Genomic DNA, 20,879 nt, shown 5'->3' on the forward strand with positions numbered 1-20,879 from the left:
TTCTCCAATGTTCAGTGAGGATAGATACAACAGACCATGGTGGCAGTTTTGCTTTTAATGCAAATACTGCTAGAAAAATATTAATATCAGTCTCTGATTTTATCCATGTATCATTGGGTGACCTCTTGAGCTAGAATCACATAGGGTAAATTATATACTCATAACTTCAGGAAGAAATTAATAAGGATTATGGGAGAAAGATATAACAAAGGGTTAGGGGAAACTAAAAAAAAAAGGTAAAATTACTTCTTGCCAAAAGATTGAGAGGCTGGTTCTCAAAATATAAGTAGGAGTTTTACAAGCAAAAGTATAGGAATAACATTTTGGAAAAGAGGAACCAAATAATTGACAGTGTCTTGCCTGGTACAGAGTAGTGATCGATGATGTGTTAGCAAAGAGTTTGTTAGGGTTTGTTGCAGTTTACCTGAGTGTCCCCGAGGGCCCATGTATGTGTTCAAGGCCTGGTCCCTGGGCTATGGTACTATTAGGAGGTGGTGGAAACATTAAGAGATAGTCCTGGTCAGAGGTCTTAGCTCACTGGGGATGTGAGCTCAAGGGGAAGGTGAGAATCTGCCCCTTTCCTATATGGCTTTGTTTCCTGGTCATGAGATGAGCAGCTCACTCTGCCACGTGGTTGTCCGTGATGGGCTGTCTCACACAGTCCCAAGCAACAAGGCCAACTGACCAATGGCAGACACCTTAAAAAGTGTGAGTCAGAATAAACCTTTCTTCTTTTTAATTTGTTTGTTCTAGGTGTTTTGTTATAGTAACAGAAAGCTAACTGACATGTAGGCAGAACCTAGACTGTAAAAGATTTTATGCAAAGTGTTAAGGACTTTGAAATTTATTCTGTGGTCACTTTGGAATGTATTTATGGAAAGTTGCATGATGAGAATTGCAATTGAAGACAGCTTCTTGGTCTTCAGGACTGGGTTTAAGACTGAAGGAAAAACACAGGTAAAATTGCCCAGGTCTGAAGGAATGAAATGGGAAATGGGACAGAGGCAGTAGACACGGAAGGAAGTGAGACAGACAGACATCAAAGAAGGAAGAACTTGAGTGTTTACTTAACAGTCTCTAAACATGCATTATCAATTCATGGCATGAGGGAAAGTTCTATTTTTCAAAACTTGCATGTTATAACCTTTGGTCACTTAGGGTATGGCCAAAGACAGTCCATTTCCACTTTTAAAGTTCAGTGGTGACTCAAAGATAGAGGCATGGTCAGTTAAAGATAAGATGAAAATGTGTCTTGTTAGCTTGGAGCTCTAAAGGGTTACAGATAATTGTGGGGTTTTGGCTTGATTTGGCAAACTTAAAATAAACTTTTCCTCATTTCTTTTGAAAAATAAGATTTACTGAGTTACATGTTCATATATTTAATTCAATGTAATTATTAAATTAAACGCCACAATATTATTTCAATGAAAAAACATCTGATTTTAATTCTAAATGATGAAAAACAAAACTGAAACCTTGGACAAACTGAAATCAAGTTGAATTTAACTAGCTGAGTATTGCACAATTTTAATATTCTGTAATACTGCTAAAATGCTATTCAAGCTCACTATGTGTGCAACTGACCTGCAGTCCATATGTTATTACACATCAAAATACAGAAAATATTTTATGATTCATCAAATTATAGACTATGCTTTTATATTCCATATTGCTAAATGTTTCAACCACATGAAATGTCATTCTTTTTTTACTGCAATGGGATTTTACATTCTAGGTTTAAGAAACTTGAAATTTCTGCACGAGTTTTTCTTTAACTGTGTTAATAAGCTTTCCACATGGCAACAGAAATGGCAAACTATTTCTGCTATTCGAGTAATCTATTTCCAAGCAGGGACGTGATTAACAGGACCAAAAAGTCTGTGACACTTACCTTTGGAGCAAGAATTGAGGCCAATTAAATCATTGTCATATGATGTTCTTTGGACAGTAACTGCTATCATAATGAGATACAGAAAAATAGAAGGCCCCAGAGCCGAAGGTCAGAGCTTAGAAGACATCAAGTCCTCTCACTTTAGCCATTCTTACCAACGGGATTCACAAGAGATCTGACTTGTCCCGGGCAGTTCACAAGCTGAACACCCCAACTGTGTCTCATGTACATTTTCCACTTCCCATTTTTGACACATACAGGTCTGTTATATGATAATCGCTTTCTGGGAAATATTTCTTAGCTACCTACCTGTGCCTGTTTTTAGTTGTAGATCAGGCATACTAGAGCTTATCAATTATTTAAAACAAAAATATGGAGAACAACAATAATGAGAGCTCCACAGGCATTGCACTGTCAAAAGAAAAATGAAGACACGGTAATGAGGAAAACATTATATATTGACTGCTATAATAGGAATAAATTCTTGTTCATTTGTAGGAGCAAATAAGCTACAGTTATATCCCCAAATAGTTCTTCCTAATTTGATTATCTCTTGTTATTCCAGATTATATCAAAGTTAAAGAAATATACATCCAAAATTTAACAATGCAATCAAGATAGTCCTAGAGATAGTTCTCTTCATGTGCTAAGATCTTTGAGTAGTTGCAAATGCTCTCTTCCCCCTTGTCATCACCAGTCACTTGCATTAACCTAAAACAGCCCTACTGGGAGCCTGTCCATCTTTATTTTTACTGGCCCTCTGTTTGTGTGAATGAATCTTCCTGTTGTTCCTTCAAGCTGGAAGTTGCAATCAAGAGAAAGAGAAAGTTAAACTGAGAGGAAATGAGTTTACAGGAAACCAATAGAAAAGATCCTTGGAAATCTGAATACACTGACAGAACTTTTGTTTTATTTTAGTTTTGCCTGGCACATAATGATTGGACATATTTATGGCACACAATGTGATGTTTCTGTCCACGTGTACCTTGGTAATGATCAAATCAGGTCATTAACTTACCCATTGCCTAGAACATTCAAAATCCTCTCTTACAGTTACTTTTCAAATCTAGAATACAGTATTGCTCATTGTAGTTTTTCTCAGCCTTGCCGATGTTTTAAACTTCTGAAGCTGGCTATTGTTTTCCTGGAGAGAGCAAACTTTCAGTAAACCAACAATAGGTTGTAAAGTATCTACAGAGAGAAGGAAGATAGGATCCATGGAAACGCCTGTATTATGATCAACAAGTCTTTTTGGTTTCTCCTCTAAAGTTCCTGTTTATGTCTCACAGCCTTCATATTGTCTTTTCAAGAACCAAGCCAATTGGCCAGCGGCCATGGTGAAACTGCACCATTAGTGAGTATAAATACCTCACACATCTTTCCATATTCTGTTTAAGCTCAGCTTTCCATTCAAATGTCATATGGTGGTGGGATGAACGGGGACACGATTTAAGAAAAGAGAATTTGCTCAAAATTCTATCCAAATCCTTAACTACAACACAGAATAATTATTGGTATCATTAAGAACTTTTATTCTACATCATTGAAAAAACCTATAATTATGCTCTCTTTCTGCAATCTCCTGACTCACCAATCACTTGCATAGACCTAAAAGAGCTCTTCTGGGAGAGAGGAGCGAATAAATAAAGATAGGTAGAATGGAAACGAGAAAGTCATAATTTTAAAACGGTACTTTTAAGAAAACCTGCAGCTTCAGGACATAACAAAACTTGTACAAGATTACAATGCCTTTTTCTGTTTCCTGGAAGCTAAACAAAAACAAAAAACAAAAACAGTGTTTCCTAAGCCTGTGCACTGGGCCCATGGCTTTTGCCTGTAAATTAAGCCCGATCTTCCTTCTTCAGGGAAGCAGCACTACTAAGTAGAGGGCACATCTTTCATGTCAAACACATACAAATGGTTTTCATTCTAATGTAGCCCACCAAAAAGGTAACCTGACAGACACTAGGAATGCATAGCCTAAATGCCCTGAAGATAGCTCCAAACCACATAAAAACCCCAATCCAAGACTATAATGCTCCTGTCTTTTGAGGGGCCACACTCCAATCTCTCTCAGTGTGCGCTTCTTTAATGCTAACACACCTTTCCACACCTCTCACTGACACATCCTCAGTTCTTTTCTGTGACGTGATTTGGTGAACCTACAACCTACTCTCTATTTGAGTAAGTTGAAGTCACCATCTCCCCTTTGGGGAACCTCATCGGACCCCATATGGTGACAGGAACATTTGGATCTATATTGGTCCTTTATCCCTATAGTGTGAAAGACAGAATATACTATGTCACTTACACATCAGTATTTGTTACTGTATTAGCGCATTTGTTTCATATCCAGAAAATCATATAGTACTTTTTCTTTGAGACTGAGAAGGAAAGGAGATGGTCAAAAGAAGGAACTAAGAGAGAAAAAATACACGACCTCCTGCTAATTCTTCCAAATCTCTGTCTACTCTGTTACAAACCTAATTAAGATAATTAAACAAAACTATTGTTAGCAAAACTATGATAACGTTCAAGTTCACTCTGTTAAGAAATTTGCATTATTTATCCAACGTCTTTTTAAAAATCACTGAGATGTAGGTATTTTCTTTTAATCTTTATTTTAAGGGAAATCAAAAGGTTAAAGTGAATTTGCTCAAGGCCATGTAGCCCATGGGTGAGGAACAAGGGTTCTCCTAGGTCTGCGCCCTAAAGCCCAGGCTTTGCCATCTCAGCTCTACACCTTCCCTCCCACCACAGCACCTCCATAGCCGGCCACCAGGAGGGGATGCAGTTTCCTCTAACGGGTTGGAAAGAGTTCTTCCTGCCTAAAATAGACTCACTCAATACCATTGGCTTAACTAGTAGAACCATGAAGAAGAACAAGTTCGAAAATATGCTTTTGTTCAGAAAAAAAAAAAAACCACAAGATAACAGGGTACAAAACTTGAAGTATCTTGATTTTTAAAATACACATTTAAAATTTAATAATTGCTTAAGTCTTCTTTAGTCCACTGATATCACTATTCATGTCTAAAGTAAAACATTGTAAAGTACCAGTTTTGCATTTTCCAATGTTATATCAGTAGTTTGAGTATATATCCACTGCCAAATTCTTTCATGTTACAATTACACGAAGTTAATATTGCAAATGGAATGATTTGCAGTTGTTAGTTAACTCTGAAAAAACACACATTATAGCATATATTTGTCATAAATCGCTGACTTTTTGATATCATGGCTGGGCCATTATTTTCTTGTATTGGGCAAAATACTGAGTATAGCAAACCAGAATTTTATCCCACTTAGTATGTGCAAGAATGACTAACTATAGTGCCTTGGGCACTTACATAAGCAGCTGCTTCTTGAATTTTCCAGGTGATAAAACATGTTAGCTTGGCAACTTCCAGAGAAGGCATTAGCTCCACTCCAGTGTGGCCAGAGGAGCTGCAGCGCCTTGGACAGGGTACTCCTTCCAGTAGGCAGGGCGGGGTGCCTGCTGGAGGAGCCTTAGACCAGAGGCTCCAAATCCAACCACCTCCAAGAAAATGTATGCGAGCCCAGGGTCTCCAAGCAGCAAAGGAAGTGTCCCAAAATACTTATTTACCCTTTGCCTGTTTATTTGTTTCTCTATTTTGAATAATCAGCAGGTTTTAAATAATTCTCTTTTACCGTCTTGAAAGAGTACTAGTGGTAGGGCCGGGGATTTAGCTCAGTGGTTTCGCCGCCTGCTGCGCAAGCGCAAGGACCGGAATCAGATCCCCGGTACCAAAAAAAATAGTACTAGTGGTGGAGGGAGAGTCTTTAGATTTTCAGAAGTCTCTGATGTGTTTAATAACGTGCCATCTGAGCTATCTCAAATTTACCCTTTCTTCCCAAGTGTAAGAGAGCGCCAATCTTCCCAGCAAAAACTTTTGCAAAGCACAGATCACCAATAAACAGGATTGGTATTTACGTTCTTGTTGTACATAATATGCAAAAAATCAGCATTCTATATTTCCATAAACATCTATATATTACATTTTTAATGTTAATTTCCTATCTCTCTAAAAAGTATTAAAGATTGTGAGGAAATTGATTTCCAAGTTCTTAAAGAAATTACAGAATTCAACATCATATGTCAGGTGAATGTTCAGGAGTTTATTAACACTAGGAATTTCTTTAAGAATTTATTGGCAGTTTCTTTTACCATCCAGAAATCTCTAGGCCAGATTATTGCTTCTTTAGTCTTCCTGTAAATTACGTCTTCTCACTCTGGGTTCATCATAATGAAGAGATGCAGGAGGGACCCACTTTTCCACATCCTGTGGTACAAGGAGTCTCCAGTGACAACATTTGGCTGTTGTTCTCCCCTGCAACAGTCACTGGATAAAAAGGGAGGGGATTCTACACAGAAAAATCTAACCAATCAATGAAATGCTTTTCCCAACAATAATAGTGTCATGGAGGCACTGCAATTTGATTAGTGACCTTTATACTCTTTGTAGAGATGACCTTTATTGATATCATTAACCAGATGAAGCAGTTTGATATTGCTCTTTTAGCCATGGAGCTCGGTATTGATTGAGAAGTGTGATCTGAGATTTTGTGTCAAGCTGTTTACAGAAACAGCAGGTACATTCCTCCCTTTTCTCTAGCCCCCAAAGGAATTTTTTTAAACCGGCAATGAACACAGAGGTGCAACCAAGGACATTTTCTCATTTTTGTTCTATTTTTATGAACAAAAGTTCTTTGGGTAAGAAAGCACATTGAATGCTCACAAGGATGGAGGCATTTTATATTATCAATTCTGATATAGCAGAAGTAGATCTTATGTTCTGTTAATGTATTTGTCAAAGATCTCCCATTATACAACTCATTAGTGTTTTCCAGTTTAGAAATTTAGAAGGCTAGTATGACATCTACATGCATTTATGTTTAAATAATCCATTAAATAATCCAGTACACTAATCTGATGCCCTGAAAGAGACACATGTTGTTAGAGACAAGACCCAGAGATGTTGCCTGCAGGTCCACACAGCCTTTGAGAAGTTTGTCTGCTTCTGCTTTCATTCAATAGAAGTGAAACTTTTATTCAGCTTTTTAATGAATGACTTGACCTAGGAATAAAATCTTAATTAAATAAACCTATATTTAATTCCCAAAAGTTAATTTTTGAATAAAATCCCATTCTTAAGTGGACTATTCTATCGAGTTTAGTGAAAGGTAGTTATTGCTTAAAACTATGGTTTTTAACTTACCTCAGTGAGCTGGGTTGGAGAGGAATGCAGTTTATGGTGTGTGAATTGGCTTGTGTACTAAGTATAAGTCTTTGTTTTGAATGATTTGTGAGCTAAGCATAGTGCATGTAAGTGGATTCAGAATGAATAATTAATATTTGGCAAATGCGCACTAGGAAAAAAAGGGTGGAAAATTATAGTAGAGTACATGTACAAAACATTTGGGGGAGGCATGGAAGAATTCTTAAGCATAAAATGTGCTTATATATTCCTTTAGGTCTCCAAGAACAAAGTAGCTTACGTAAAGAGTTGTGGGGATATATGACTATTTATTAGCAAGCTTCTGGTGTATTAATACTTTTTTTTTTTTTTTTTGGTACCGGGGATCAAACTCGGGACCTTGGCGCTTGTGAGGCAGGCGACGGCACCACTGAGCTAAATCCCCGGCCCAAGCTTCTGGTATATTAAAAAAGAATACAATTAGTTTTAAGGTGCTGCTCATCTGTAGCTTCATAGAGACAAAAGAACCAAAATAACTAGAAAGGCAGTTGGAATAGATAAAAATGAATATGGGTGCTTGTCATGAGAAAAGAAAATCAACTCTAACTCCAGGTTTCAAATACAGAGATCAACCTTTCAGGTGAAAGGTGACTTTTTTCTAAGTCAGGTATGGCTACTTTCTTTTAGAACATGGACTCTCACATCCTATAAATTCTTTGGAAATGAAAAACCAAGAGCATAGATTTACACTCAGTGGTATACAGTTGTGAGAGTTTCAAAAGCATGAATTTTATTTCCACCCTTCCAAATTACTATGTGCAAATATTAAAAATGTTTGCCCACTGCACTTTAACTTTGAGTCAAAGTTCTCATACTTCAGAATTTGTTTTCAGCCTCCAGTTATATCAGCAAGGTAATATGAAATCAAAATATTTAAAGCCCCAGGGAGAATAGTTATCAAGATGATATCCCATTTCTTCATCTTGAATATTATGATTTAACTATGCTTTCCATATAGAAGAAGGAAGTGGAGAAAGGGTATGGGAACCAAAAATGAGAAAAATGGACACAAAGATAAAGATAGAGTAATAAAAGTATTTGAAGATTTTGGAATCTCTACTTGCATTGAAGCCTGGGAGGCTGTTAACTCACTGAACGAACTCATTGCTGCTCAGCCACCACAGCAATTCTAGATCCTCAAACTTGAGCTGCTTCTTTGAGTCAACTGTGTCCAGATTTTTGCTACTCAGGATTTGTAGCCCCTTGAGCAGCAGCAGCACGTGGGACCACCTTAGAAGTTCAGATTCAGATTCTCAGAGCTCTGCCTACTACCATAGTCAAAGTCTCTGTTTTAAGTAGATCTCTAAGTGTCTGCACATGCCAGACACCAGTGTGGCCATTTATTTATCTGCAGAATGTGCCCTTGCTCCTTGGAGATGAAAGACAGTGAATAATGCCACATGCAATGTGAAACACGTGATAAGCATAAAGAGGAGGAAATGCAAAATTCCCCATATAACAAGTGCTTCCCATTAGAGCCTGAATCAAAAAATCATAAGTGACATGGGGTCCACCTGCTTTGCTCTGCTTCTCACAGTCAAACACAAGCTTTCTCACAATCTTAATGATTAACAAATAGTTGTAAACTGTGCAGTTTTCTTTACTAGCTCAAGTCTTCGAGCAGTATTTTAATGGATTGGGTTTTGTCTTGTTTCTGTGTTTTGTTTTGTTTTTCTTGTTCTGGAGGTTTTTTGTGTTTGTTTGTTTGTTTGCTTGCAGACTGGGCATTGAAACCAGAGTGTTATTCATTGTAGGTAAGCACGATAACACTGAGTTACATCCTCAGTCCTTTTTATGTTTTTCATTTGTAGGTAAGGCCTAAGTTGCCCAGGCCAGACTCAAACTTATGATCCTTCTGTCTCAGCCTCCCAAGTAGTTAATGCTTTGGTTTTTAATGGACTTAAATACTTCTCCAGATTGCACCATTTCCCACTGGTCATTTTATATGAATATATCCTTTTTATATGCACAGTTTCCGATGGATGTGTTATGTGATCACCACACACACACACAGGAGCACACAAACAGTCCTCTTCATACATTAGCATGTGAAGGCTTCATCTCCTTCTTTGCATACTCTAAGACTCCAGCATTGCTTATGAAATTCCTGAGGAAGGGAAGAAGACCTGTTGGTCTATATACACCAAAAGCACTGGTCACTTGAGCAGAGCTTCCCAGAAACAAGGACAACAACCACAAAAGTAAGTTCAGTACCTAGGAGGTGAGCAGAAGAAAAATGTGACCTGTTCTTTGTCACATAGATTGCCACAAAAAGGCAAGTTACTAAAGAAAAAAGAAAAAGTGTTTTTACACTTCAGTAGCACATTTTAGTTAGAGTGGTAGTCAGTATTGCTAGCTGATACCAACACATGCCAAACGCCATGGTCGAGAGAGAGACAGGCTCTTACCACACTATGACACTTTTGGTCTTACCCTCTGCTGCCCCTATTTTGGTCCAATCCTCTGAGGTGTGAACTGGGGAATGCAGTACATGTTTATGTATGCAAAACTACAATGCTTACATTATTAAATTGTGTTTATAATTTGGTTACTGGAAATAGCCATTGAGGAAAAAACTGCTCCAGATTTCAAACTGTATAGATATTCTACCTGTACAGACAAAGAAATGTACCCATCCTTTGAGAAATCCTCCCGGCTCTCAGTTGAAGATGAATAGGGTTCTTACATGGTGGGAAGAAAGATACCAAGGTGGGACTGGTATCTGCACCTCAGAGGAAAGAGACTGTGGAGATGCAGCTGCTGTACTCCCCAGTAGCAAGGGGAAATGAAAGGATGTGACAATCTGAAAATATCCTGGAGCAAAATAGCACCAGTAATACAATAATTAAAAGCAAAAAAAGAAAGATGAACACAAAGGAGAATGGCATGGAAAATAGAGGTTGAAAGAAATCTAAAGTTTGATAAAACCAAGGCAGAAACCCAAAGTCCTCTGGACGCATCCATTGCTATGCATTATGTAAGAATCTGAGGCCACGTCAATTCAGTAGACATAAGCTCCAAGATGGAGGAGTGGAGCAGCAGAAAACATGCTTCTGAGTTGAGAAGCCAAACTGCAAACTGAAAAATACTTTATAAATGTAACAAATAAATTAAAATCAAGACAACTAGAAAGACCCAATTGAAAATGAGATTACAGGTGTGGCAGAGGAAACATTTCTCTACTCCAAATAGTATCCTGTTGAGCTGGAGCATTAAACTGAAATAAAAACTATTAACATCTCTTAATCTCAGTTACAGTAAATTCACTAATGGCACTCTGACTAAAAGACCCTATAAAGTATTGGGGAGAGATGACAGAACCTAATTTAGGGTGGAGGGGAGACCTATTCCAGTCAGAGTTGTGCTGCTCAGTGGTCATTTAGTTATGATAAAAAATTAATATTTAAGTGTGATACAGACATATTCTCCTCGAAAGAAACAATGATTCAGACACATTTCAGGGAGTAATTCTCGAACATTTGATAGAAAGCAGTGGATATGAGGGGAGTCCATTCACCTGTAACCTGCGCCCTCATGGATGAGATTGGGGTCCTTAATGGGATCCTCCATTTATTCCCATCAGCAAGCAATCATTCTCTGCTCCCAAGGGTATTCTTTGCTCCATTGTTCTTAGCCATCTGGTGAACCGTACAGAGAAGTTCAGTGAGCGAAGGAGGAAGGAAAGACTTCATTAGGGAAAACACATTTAGTATTTTGCTTGCTTGCTTGCCATAAAAAGCCAACATATTAATAATCATGCCACAAGTTGAGGTAAAGAAAGATAATGTTTTCCTTTTCAAAAACACATTTCTTGGTATATCTGTGGATGTGTGTGTTGCATATGCAGATAGAGATAGAGAGAGATTAGATGGTAAAATAGATGGATATATAAAGACAGCTTTCTGGATGAGTAAACAGCAAACTTGACAGTGAGTGGTTAATCCTTAGGAATAGTAAACCTAGTGTGGTGGCTCATACCTATAATATCAGCACTTTGGGAGGTGGAGGGAGGAGGATTGCTACTTTGAGCTTGTCTTGGGCAATTTAGCAACTTAGCAAGAACAAGTCTCAAATTTAAAAAAAAAAAAATTAAAGACTGGATATGTAACTCAGTGTGAAGACCCCTGGGTTCAGTCCCCAGTACTTCAAAAAATTAAAAATTAAAAAAACAGTACTGGCAACTATTAATCAATATAGCAACTTTAAGTTTTTATACTATATACTTATTTATTCCTATATATCATTTCTATATTGAAAAAGAATTTAAACAATATGGGAAGAAAGCCTACTTCCTTCTATCTGCTTGCATAGCAGCCTAGGGCTGGTCCACCAGTCCAGCTCGGGTGGCAGCCTGCTTTGGTGCCTTTCCGAGACACACTTGTATGTCTAGGACATTGCCAAAGATCACAAACTGGGAGGTGTCCCCTTTAGGTACTCCCAGCATTCTGTCTTATAAATGTACATTCAGGCAGTATAGGGAACCAACTTTATTTTTCCAGGATAAATCTTTTTTGTTTCTTAATGCACTTGAGAAAGCTTGATCCTCAGCATGTGCGAGGAATCCACATAAGTTTAATACTTAAGGATTATTAAGCACAATATGCCTTAACCTTTTATAACTGATATTTTTTTCCCTAAGAAAATTCTAGTAGTCGTATTTTACACTAAAAGGCTGAAATATCTCCCTATTTCCCATGGTCTGTATTCCTGCGAGTCTTAAAAATCACTTTCATTGTTAACATTAGAGATGTTTTGTCAATAAGTGGCTATTTTAATTTCTTTCTGATACAACAGCTATCCAGTCAGTCTTCAACAATAAATAAACCTTGAGCAAATTTAAAACATATGGGACATAATTATCTCAAAGAATAGTCTAATTTCACATCTGAACCAACCTTCAGATAATCTTACTAAATCCCTTTATTTTATAAAGGAAAACACTTAGCCCCAGGAGAAAGCCATGCTTTGTCCAAGGTCACACGGCTCTTGTTGACGGAACCAAGGCTGGAGGCCTCATTACTAGGCTGATGCCTCCTCTGTACCTGGGAATGTTTTGCTCTCCAGCCCTGCCCATCCCCCTCCCTCTGGCCTAGGAAGGAACCTTGCCATGGATGGAACAATGCCCTCCCCTCAGAAATCAACTCTGGCTGAGGCAGGAGAGGTTTGATTCAGTTGAGTTCATTAATGTAGATTCACTGATGATTAATATATTGGGGAAATGAGTCTGTGCTTATTTTCTTTTATTCATTAAGCTTATTGGTACATTTTAAGTAAACGTTATGATCACATTCGTCATTGGGAATTTATACCTGTACATGACATATCTTGGTTCTTATTTTTTCCCATTCCTTTCCCCTCCCTTCATGCACTCCACCCCCTACTATTTACAAAAGCTTTGTTTCATTTGTTTTCTTTTCTCATTTTTTTCTTTTCCTTCTTTCCCCCATCCTCAGGTTCCCTTCCCATTTGAATGTTTTCTTCCTGTTTCACATTATCTATTATACATTTTGGTTCTCCTTTACACTTTCAATTTCTCACACCACAGAAACAATTTGGTTTTTACACATGTATGTCCTATTTATTTCACTTAAGAGTATGTTCTTAAGGTACTTCCATTTAGCTATAAATGTTCCTAGTTTATCTTTCAATATGGCTGAGTAGTACTCCACTTTACAAAAAAAAAACAACCCTACATCTACTTTATCCAATCAATGGTTGTGGGCTTTTGAGCTCTTTCCAAGATTTAGCTATTACAAACTATGCTGCTCTAAACATGGGTGCACATATATCTCTGTGATATGATGTTTTTATTCTTTTGGGAAGATACCAAAAAGGGGAATATCTGGGTCAAATGGAACCTCTAGTTTTAGTTTTTTGAGAAATCTCCACACTGATGTCCACAGTGGTTGCTCCAGTCTACACTCTCAGGAACAGAGGAGAAGAGTTCCTTTTTACCCACAGCCCCACCAGCATTTGTTCTTGGTTGATTTCTTGATAGCAGTCATTCTGTCTGGAGTGAGATGAACTCTCAGGAACTCCAGATGTCCTTGTCACTTTATCTTTGACAAAGGACCCAAACACCCTCACTGGAGGAAAGATAGCCTCTTTAATAAATGGTGCTGGAAAAACTGGGTTTCAACTTGCCAAAGACTAAAACTAGACCCATATCTTTCACCATGCACTAAACTAAAATTAAAATGGATCAAAGATCTAAATATTAAAACAGAAACACTTAATCTTGTGGAGGACAGAATAGATAGAACTCTCAAAGACACTGGTGTAGGCAAAGGCTTTATGAACAAAATCTCAGCCACACAGGAACTATCAGAAAGAATCAACTGAGATCTCATCTTATTAGAAAGCTTTTGCACAGCAAGAGAAGCCACCAACAGGCTGAAGATACATCCCACAATGTGTGGAAAAAATTTTACCAGCTATTCCTCATACAAAGGTCTACTATCTAGAATACATACAGAACTCAAAAACATCAGACTCTCCAAATTTAAATACCCAATCCAGAAATGGGCATCTGAAATGAATAGACATTTCTCAGACAAAGAAGTAGAAACAGCGAATAAACATAAGAAAATATGTTCCATATCACTGGTCATTTGTGAGATGCAAATGAAATCTGTGCTTATTTTTAAAAAAATAATTTTGGGGCACCCACTTACTTTCAATATCTTTATATTTTTATAGCCAAGATGTTTATGCAAATACATTACTTAGAGGGGAGACCGGACGCTGTTTATCTGTAACCCTCTTAGTTAGCACTTCACAAAGAAACAGAATCAGTAAGATATATAGATTTATAAAGGGGATTTCTTATGAAGGATTGGTTCCATGATTACGGAGGCTGAGAAATTCCATTATCTGCTGTCTACCAGCTGGTGACCCAGGAAAACCAGTGGTGTGGTTCCAGTCCAAGCCTGAAAGCCAGAAGACCAGGCAAGCCCATAGTACAAGTCCCAGAAACACCAATGTCTGTAAGTACGGAGGCTGAGGCAGGAGAGCTCAGCAGATTGGGGAAGTTTACCCTGCCTTCACCATTGACCTCTTCCTGTCCTCAGAGGCTTGAATGATGTCCACCACACTGGGAAGGCAGCCTTTGTCACCAGTCTATTGACACAAAGCTAATCTCTTCTGGGAACACTATCACAGACACAATCAGAATAACATTCTGCCAACTACCTGAGCACCCCCAAGCCCAGTCATGTTGACAAATAAAATTCACCATCTCTGCCTGTTATTGGTGCTGTTCCAGTGACAAAGAAACATCATGATTTTTAAATAAAACAAACCATAGGACTAAGATAATTAATGTAGTAATACAAACAGTTCAGTTGCTCGGGGCTTTGTGTCTGAATTTTGAACATCTTGTCAAATAATAAACAAATTCTTGAATTTTGTTGTGTTTCCTCACTGTAGGAGCTAATTATTCTGAACCCTATTACCTTATTCTTGATACTGTCACCATCTGAAGGTCAGTGTCAATGCCTGCCTCCTAATGAAGTGGTGTATGTCCAACTTTGCCTTAAGAGTCCTGGTTTTATCTGCAGTCCCATTGTGCCTAATTACAGTGCCTCCTTTTACTGTCAAAGGGTCAAAATTTGACAGTAGAGTATGATGTTACCATACCTACTGTGAGTACAAAACATGCTTGAGAAGGAATTTTCCTCCTCCAGCTGTAAGGCAGAGCTCAGCATTTTCTGCTGTTTGTGCTGTCTGCTCTTTCTATTTTCCATGTCTTAGTGTTTTATCTCTTGCCTTCCTAGATTCATTGAAACTGAATTATCCTTCAAATTCCATGCACCTGGAAACTCGGTCTCTGACTTGATTGAACTAGGCTATCTGCCAGGTCCACTTTCATTCTTGTCTCCACTGGCTGTCCTAGCGTAGTCCTAGTATGAGTAAATCTTCCAGGCTTGAAAATAATTAGATTACCAAGAGGAATTTGATGAAGGATGTGAGCTTTGTGGGGTAGTTCAACATGGAGTTCCATAGAAACCACACAGATGCAGTTGTTTGTATGTTGAACTCAAATCTTAGCGTGCTGATGCCTAGGAAACTAAACAGTTCTGCTGATGGAATCTCTGAAAATTTTGCCAAATTAAATTCCAAACAATATCTTCAATTCTTCTCATCCAGTGTCCACATTTTATAGGTGTGCAAAAATATGTTATGATAAGCAATTTACTGCAAAGAGGCTGGCAACTTACTGTGAAAAAAAAAAAAAGAAAGAAATATAAGCTTGCTAGATGAAGATCACAACAAATTCTGCTATTCCTCTCTCAGTAAGTGTGGCTCAGTTTCTTCATTTATAAGTAGAGAGAATTTATGAAAAATGATTTACATACTGGTAATAAGGACCCATTAAATACTAGTGGCATTCAGTTGTAATACTGGATTCATTCATTCATTCATGAATAGATATTTTAGAAGCAAGTTCACCTTTACCACACCTTTCTACTTATGGCCTCTCTCTCTTCCCCTCTCTGCTTCCCTCCCTAACTCCTGCTTAATTTCATACTATCACAATGCCTTAGATGGGTGGAGAAATTAATGTCTTAAACCACTTGTCCCCAAATTGTTTCTCCAATTTAAGATCTTCCAGTAGCTACCCATTGCCTTCAGGATGAAAACCAAACTCCTGAGCATGGTTTTTGCCCATATTCCCTTCTGTATATTTTATCTTTTAGCCTTGTCTTTCATTCTACATTCTGTCTCTATGAAACTACTTAAAGTGATCTAAGTGTGTCCGGTGTTCCCCCTGGAATGTTAATCTACGCTTCCCTCTGTATCCAAATTACATTTTGGTTTCATCTCCTTCTTTGGTTGCTTATAATCTTACTTCTGTGCCACTTTGATGCTTCCCTACAACCCCATGATTACATGATTACCTCCCCAGTAATCTGTAAATTTTTCCAATCTCCAGAAGGTAAGATTTTGAGGCACAATTTTATTCCTTTTTTTCCTTCTTTTTTTTACCCATTGGGTACATTATATGGGCTAAATAAAACATAAGCTTTATTAAATTCAAGGAAAGAACTTTAATTTTATTCTAAATAAAGAAATAACTACTATGATGTAACAAAGAATAACTACATAAAGTTCATAACCTAGTGCAAGCTTTTGTGCACAAGAGACAATCACTAAATATCTGTAGCTTTGATTCATTAACCAAATGAATGACATTTGTGTACTTATATTGATGGCCACTCAATAACATAGGAAAAATGGTCTTTCTTGTTTAAATGACTTTAAGAAGTTATTTTCCTTTCAGTGGCAGTAGGCAAGACTTAGGGGGGGAAAAAATCTTCTCTGTGGGATTCCCTGGAAGGAGGAGCTCTGTGTTGCTTGGGGAAAATCATTTTCTTCCTGACAAATCTCACCCTCTGTCTGTCTTGCCATCACCCAGCCAGCTTTCTGATCTGACTGGGCTCAGAGTGCTTTGAACTGGCCCCATTATCCCACAGTGTGCCCACGCCCCAGAACACAGAGAGCTGACTCACTGGAACAGGTAATTAGGAAGCAGTGGGACACGAAGCAGGAGGGGAAATCTAATTTACAGCTCACTGGAGAGCTCTGCATCAGTGTGGAGCAAAGCTGAGACAGGAGATTAAATGATCACTGAGTGCACCTCTCCAAAGTTATCTGGCCTCCCCCTTTCCATTTAGGAAACATGTGTTACAAGTGCAAGAGTTTAGCTTTTGGTCCTAAAGAGTTGGCAGGTGAAGGCAGCATCTTGAAACCACCCGGATAGGATAGAATTAGCTCTAGGACATCTGCTGTTTCAATAAGAGAAAGAATTGAGGACTGCAGGAAATGAAGGCGATGTCAGAAGCTCGTAAGAGCGTCTACCAAATGAAAGCATGTATCTACCTAGATGTACACTATATATCCAGGTCATCTGGCCTTTGTGTGAATAAAATTTGAGAGCTTAGCTGTGCCTTGTAGCTAGGACTATCCCGGCCTAGCTGGGGCTTTTTTCTTCCTTCTTCCTTCCTATGATTGCTAGCTGCTGAGTCCTCGGAGAAATATGCCATGGTAAGTCAATTGTAAAAATAAGTAAGTTTTTGATTCCATGTTTAAGGAGCTCTAACAGATATTTGTCGACTGTACAGGAACTACAATTAATTTGTTAAAGAAATATTTATCAAAAGTCTGTTTTATCCTAACTCCTGTTCTGAACAGGAGAATAATGTGATTTTAAACCCTAAATAGTATGTTTCTGATCATGTGTCTTTTGGTATATATTTCTGTACGTATTTCAGAAGAGAGAGAGTAAACATATTTCAACCAATTACTCAAATGAATGAGTAAGCACAAGACATAATTTCAGAGAGCTGTAATGCTATGTAGAAAAAGCTAAGATAGGAAATGGAGTAGAAAGTGTGTGGGCCAGAGAATGGTTGCCTTGTGTGGTTAGGAAATCTCTTTTCTGAGGAAGTAGCACTTGACATGGGTCCTCAATTCTGAGAAGGAGATATTTGTATGAAATTATGATCAGAGAGCATGCTGGACACATGAAGCAGCAGGTTTGGAAAAGCATAGGAAAATTAAATAGGTCTAAGTCATGCAGGACCTTGGAGACCATGGATAGCTGTGTGGATTTATACTGAGGGCAACGGGACAGCCCTGGAAGGAATGGAGGGAATAATAGAAAACCATTGAGTGGTGTGAGGCACAGGAGCAAAGGGAAAGATGAAAATCGCTGGTGGGTGGGAGAGGGGGAGGATCACTCTGGCTACTATAAGGAGAAGGGGCTGCTGCCAGGAGGGGGGCAACAAAGCATGTGTGTGCCTGGATTGGTTAAGGGAGTTGAAGCCTGCAGTTGGAACTGTTATATGTATTACTTTGGAACTGCTTAAAGCTCTCATGCATAGAATCTCCTAAACATAGAAGATTATATTGCAGTCCAGGAGCTGTTTGTTCAGTCACTACCTTTCATTGCTGTCACCAAAGAGCTCTCATGACCTCCTTAGTGCATACCTTCTTCTAGTGTTACTGTAACCCTGAAAGCTGAGAGGAGCAGATCAGGAGCTAGACAGTCCCTACCATTCTCCTCTATTAATATAGCCTGCCCTGAAGTTCACCTCAGCTGTGAGTACCTCACCCATCCCTGAGATGTCATGATGCTGCATTTCCCTCTAAATGACTCCAGGGTTCTAAAATACAGAGCATTTCCAGAGTAGGGCAACCTGGAGCATGGCCAAGGAACCTAAATATAGAGGGACAAAAATTATTTTAAATGGTTGTGAAACATTGTGCTATTTTAGCTTGTGCTAAATTCATATATTGACAGCATATGTTCCTCTTCCAATGGGTAGGGATGAACCAGGCCATGAATTACAAAGTAGGTTTGAAGGCCAGTTTCCTGCTGCTTGCAGTGCTCACCAAAATTGCTAGTTCACTCCTTGGTTGCCCTATTTTGAGAGACTTTTGTTCTTGAACTCCATACATGCAATCTGTTTATTGTCTGTGGTCACCCCAGTCCTGCTCTAAGTGCTTTGCTTGAGTGTGACCTTTCACACCTTGCCTCCTTCCTTCCCTGAGGCACCTTGACTCCTTTGGCTGGTGTCTTGCTTTCCTTGAAGGCTATTTATCTCTCAACATTTCGCTCATGTTTCCTTCCTGCTCCTTCTAATAGACCAAAGGTAAAATGGTCAACATCTAAAGTAAATCTTGCAAAATAAAAAGATGTGAAATATCAGTGAGTCTAGGTGATATGTGTGTCGGACTCACTGTATTTCATGCGTTGTCAGTGCCATCTGTCAATCCACATGTTAACATCAGGGGTTTACCTTTCCACAAAGCTCAATGAGACATAATTAACTGACAGAAGGCAGAAGAGCACCCTGCCATTGTTTCTACAAGCATAAAGTACAGCTTTTCCAAGAATTCTTTCTCAATCTTGGATCTCAGTCCCTTATTTTTCAGGACTGGACAATTCATACTATTCCTATTTATTCCTCATCATTTTTGAAAATATGTACCAAGAAATTTAATTGCCATTTGAAGTATTATGCTTTTATAATTCTTTGGTCATAAATGCATTGTTTTCTGCCAATGATGGAAGAGTATATTTTTTACATATAGATGAGAATTATCAAAACCAGAGTGAGCTGAAGAATGAGTAACAGCTGAAGATGGGTCTTGAGTGGTCTGAGCAGTCACTTGTTATGTCTTTGAATTTCAGGCTGTAAAGTTCATCTTGGTTTAGTATTTAAGGAGCCAGAGCAAATGGAAAGATGACTGTGGCTGGAGTGATTTCAACCTGGGCCACTTGAGATTTTGAGCTATCTGACCTGGGCAGTGTGTGTGGCAATTGGGGTGATTCAGTGAATGGTATATAAGACACACAGTAGGAGAATGAACACAAAAACACCCACGGAAAAATTGGCCATATTTCTGATCCAAATTCTTTGAGTTTCTTTGAAAATTATACACTTTTCTCAAGAAGTTATGGTTTATCATTTACTCTATCCTACATGGGAAGAATAAGATTGGTTTTATAAATGTTAAAGAAAAATCTGTTAATTGATGAATACATTTCAGAAAGAGAAAGTATAAAATTATTATTATAAGGATATCACTCCTTCCATTAGAGCAAAATAATGTCTGTGCATATAAGAATGTTATGTAAAAGATACCACATAAAAATTATGTTGCTTCTCTGTTTTTTGTAACATAATATTTGATCAAGAATAATAAAAATAGGGTCTGGGAATGTAGTCCAGTACTAGAGGGCTTGCCTGGCATGCTTAAGGCCTTGGGTTTGGTCCTCAGAAGCACAGATAATAATAATTAGAAAACGTCCAGGAGAATGAGGGTGAGAGCAGAGGGGAGAGAAAAGGAAAATAAGTAGAATAAGGATATGCCATGTACTGTACAGGAACCTAATAACTTCAATGAATGTAAACATTATATGTCATAAGCATGAGATGATTCATAATGTAACCAAGAAATGGAGAAAGAAGATTTAGAAGAGGAGGGTGAGAGATGGGAGGGAAATGTAAGGGCGTTAAAAAAACCAAAGAACTAAGCTGTATTATATACATATGTCCACTCCCCAAGATGATTATAAACTGCACATACTGCAAACATGTAAAAATAAAAAGATAAAATAAATAATAAATTTGTATGTATGGTAAAAATATGTCCTGACAAGTTGAAAGTTGGAATTTGTAGTAAGAGCAAAGTGTTTCTAGTTCAAGAGCCATGTGACAGTTTGCTGACATGGGGTAAAACTATCAAAGAGTTCATCTAATACCTGCCCTGTTACCATTCTTACGGAAGTAGTCTTCTGTAAAGACTAATGGATGTCACATCCCTGAAAATGGTGACTCCCAAATCATGAACAAATATTCTAAACAACCATCAGATGAAAAGATTATTTACTAAGCATGCCAAAGAGTAGCCAAAAGTAGGGAAACTTTTAACATTAAGGATTTCACATTCTTTTTTTTTTTTTTTTTTTCCAGTACCGGGCATTGAACTCAGGACCTTGTGCTTGCAAGGCAGGCATAGTGCCACTGAGCTAAATCCCCGGCAACATTAAGGATTTTAAACCCGAGAGAGATAGTTCTCACATGCTAATTGTATTACTACTCTCTCTCTGCCAGGTCATGTAAGTACTATATACATGGATACAGCGGAGAGATAAACCATTTCCCCTCGGGCTCTGTAGCATGGTGGAAAGAACACTG

General features: G+C 38.2%; 2 protein-coding genes across 2 annotated transcripts in view; both read left to right on the forward strand.

Annotated features, from left to right (window-relative positions):
* The window catches only part of Arhgap24 (Rho GTPase activating protein 24), a 400,876-nt gene that overhangs the window by 175,823 nt on the left and 204,174 nt on the right, over positions 1-20,879 (forward strand). The gene's annotated exons all lie outside the window — the stretch shown is intronic.
* The window catches only part of LOC101711674 (lipid transport auxiliary protein 1-like), a 219,126-nt gene that overhangs the window by 175,735 nt on the left and 22,512 nt on the right, over positions 1-20,879 (forward strand). The gene's annotated exons all lie outside the window — the stretch shown is intronic.

This window comes from Heterocephalus glaber, unplaced genomic scaffold (assembly GCF_053883595.1).
Source record: "Heterocephalus glaber isolate CG9 unplaced genomic scaffold, H.glaber_assembly_v1.0 deba00001503, whole genome shotgun sequence".
Lineage (NCBI taxonomy): Eukaryota > Metazoa > Chordata > Mammalia > Rodentia > Bathyergidae > Heterocephalus > Heterocephalus glaber.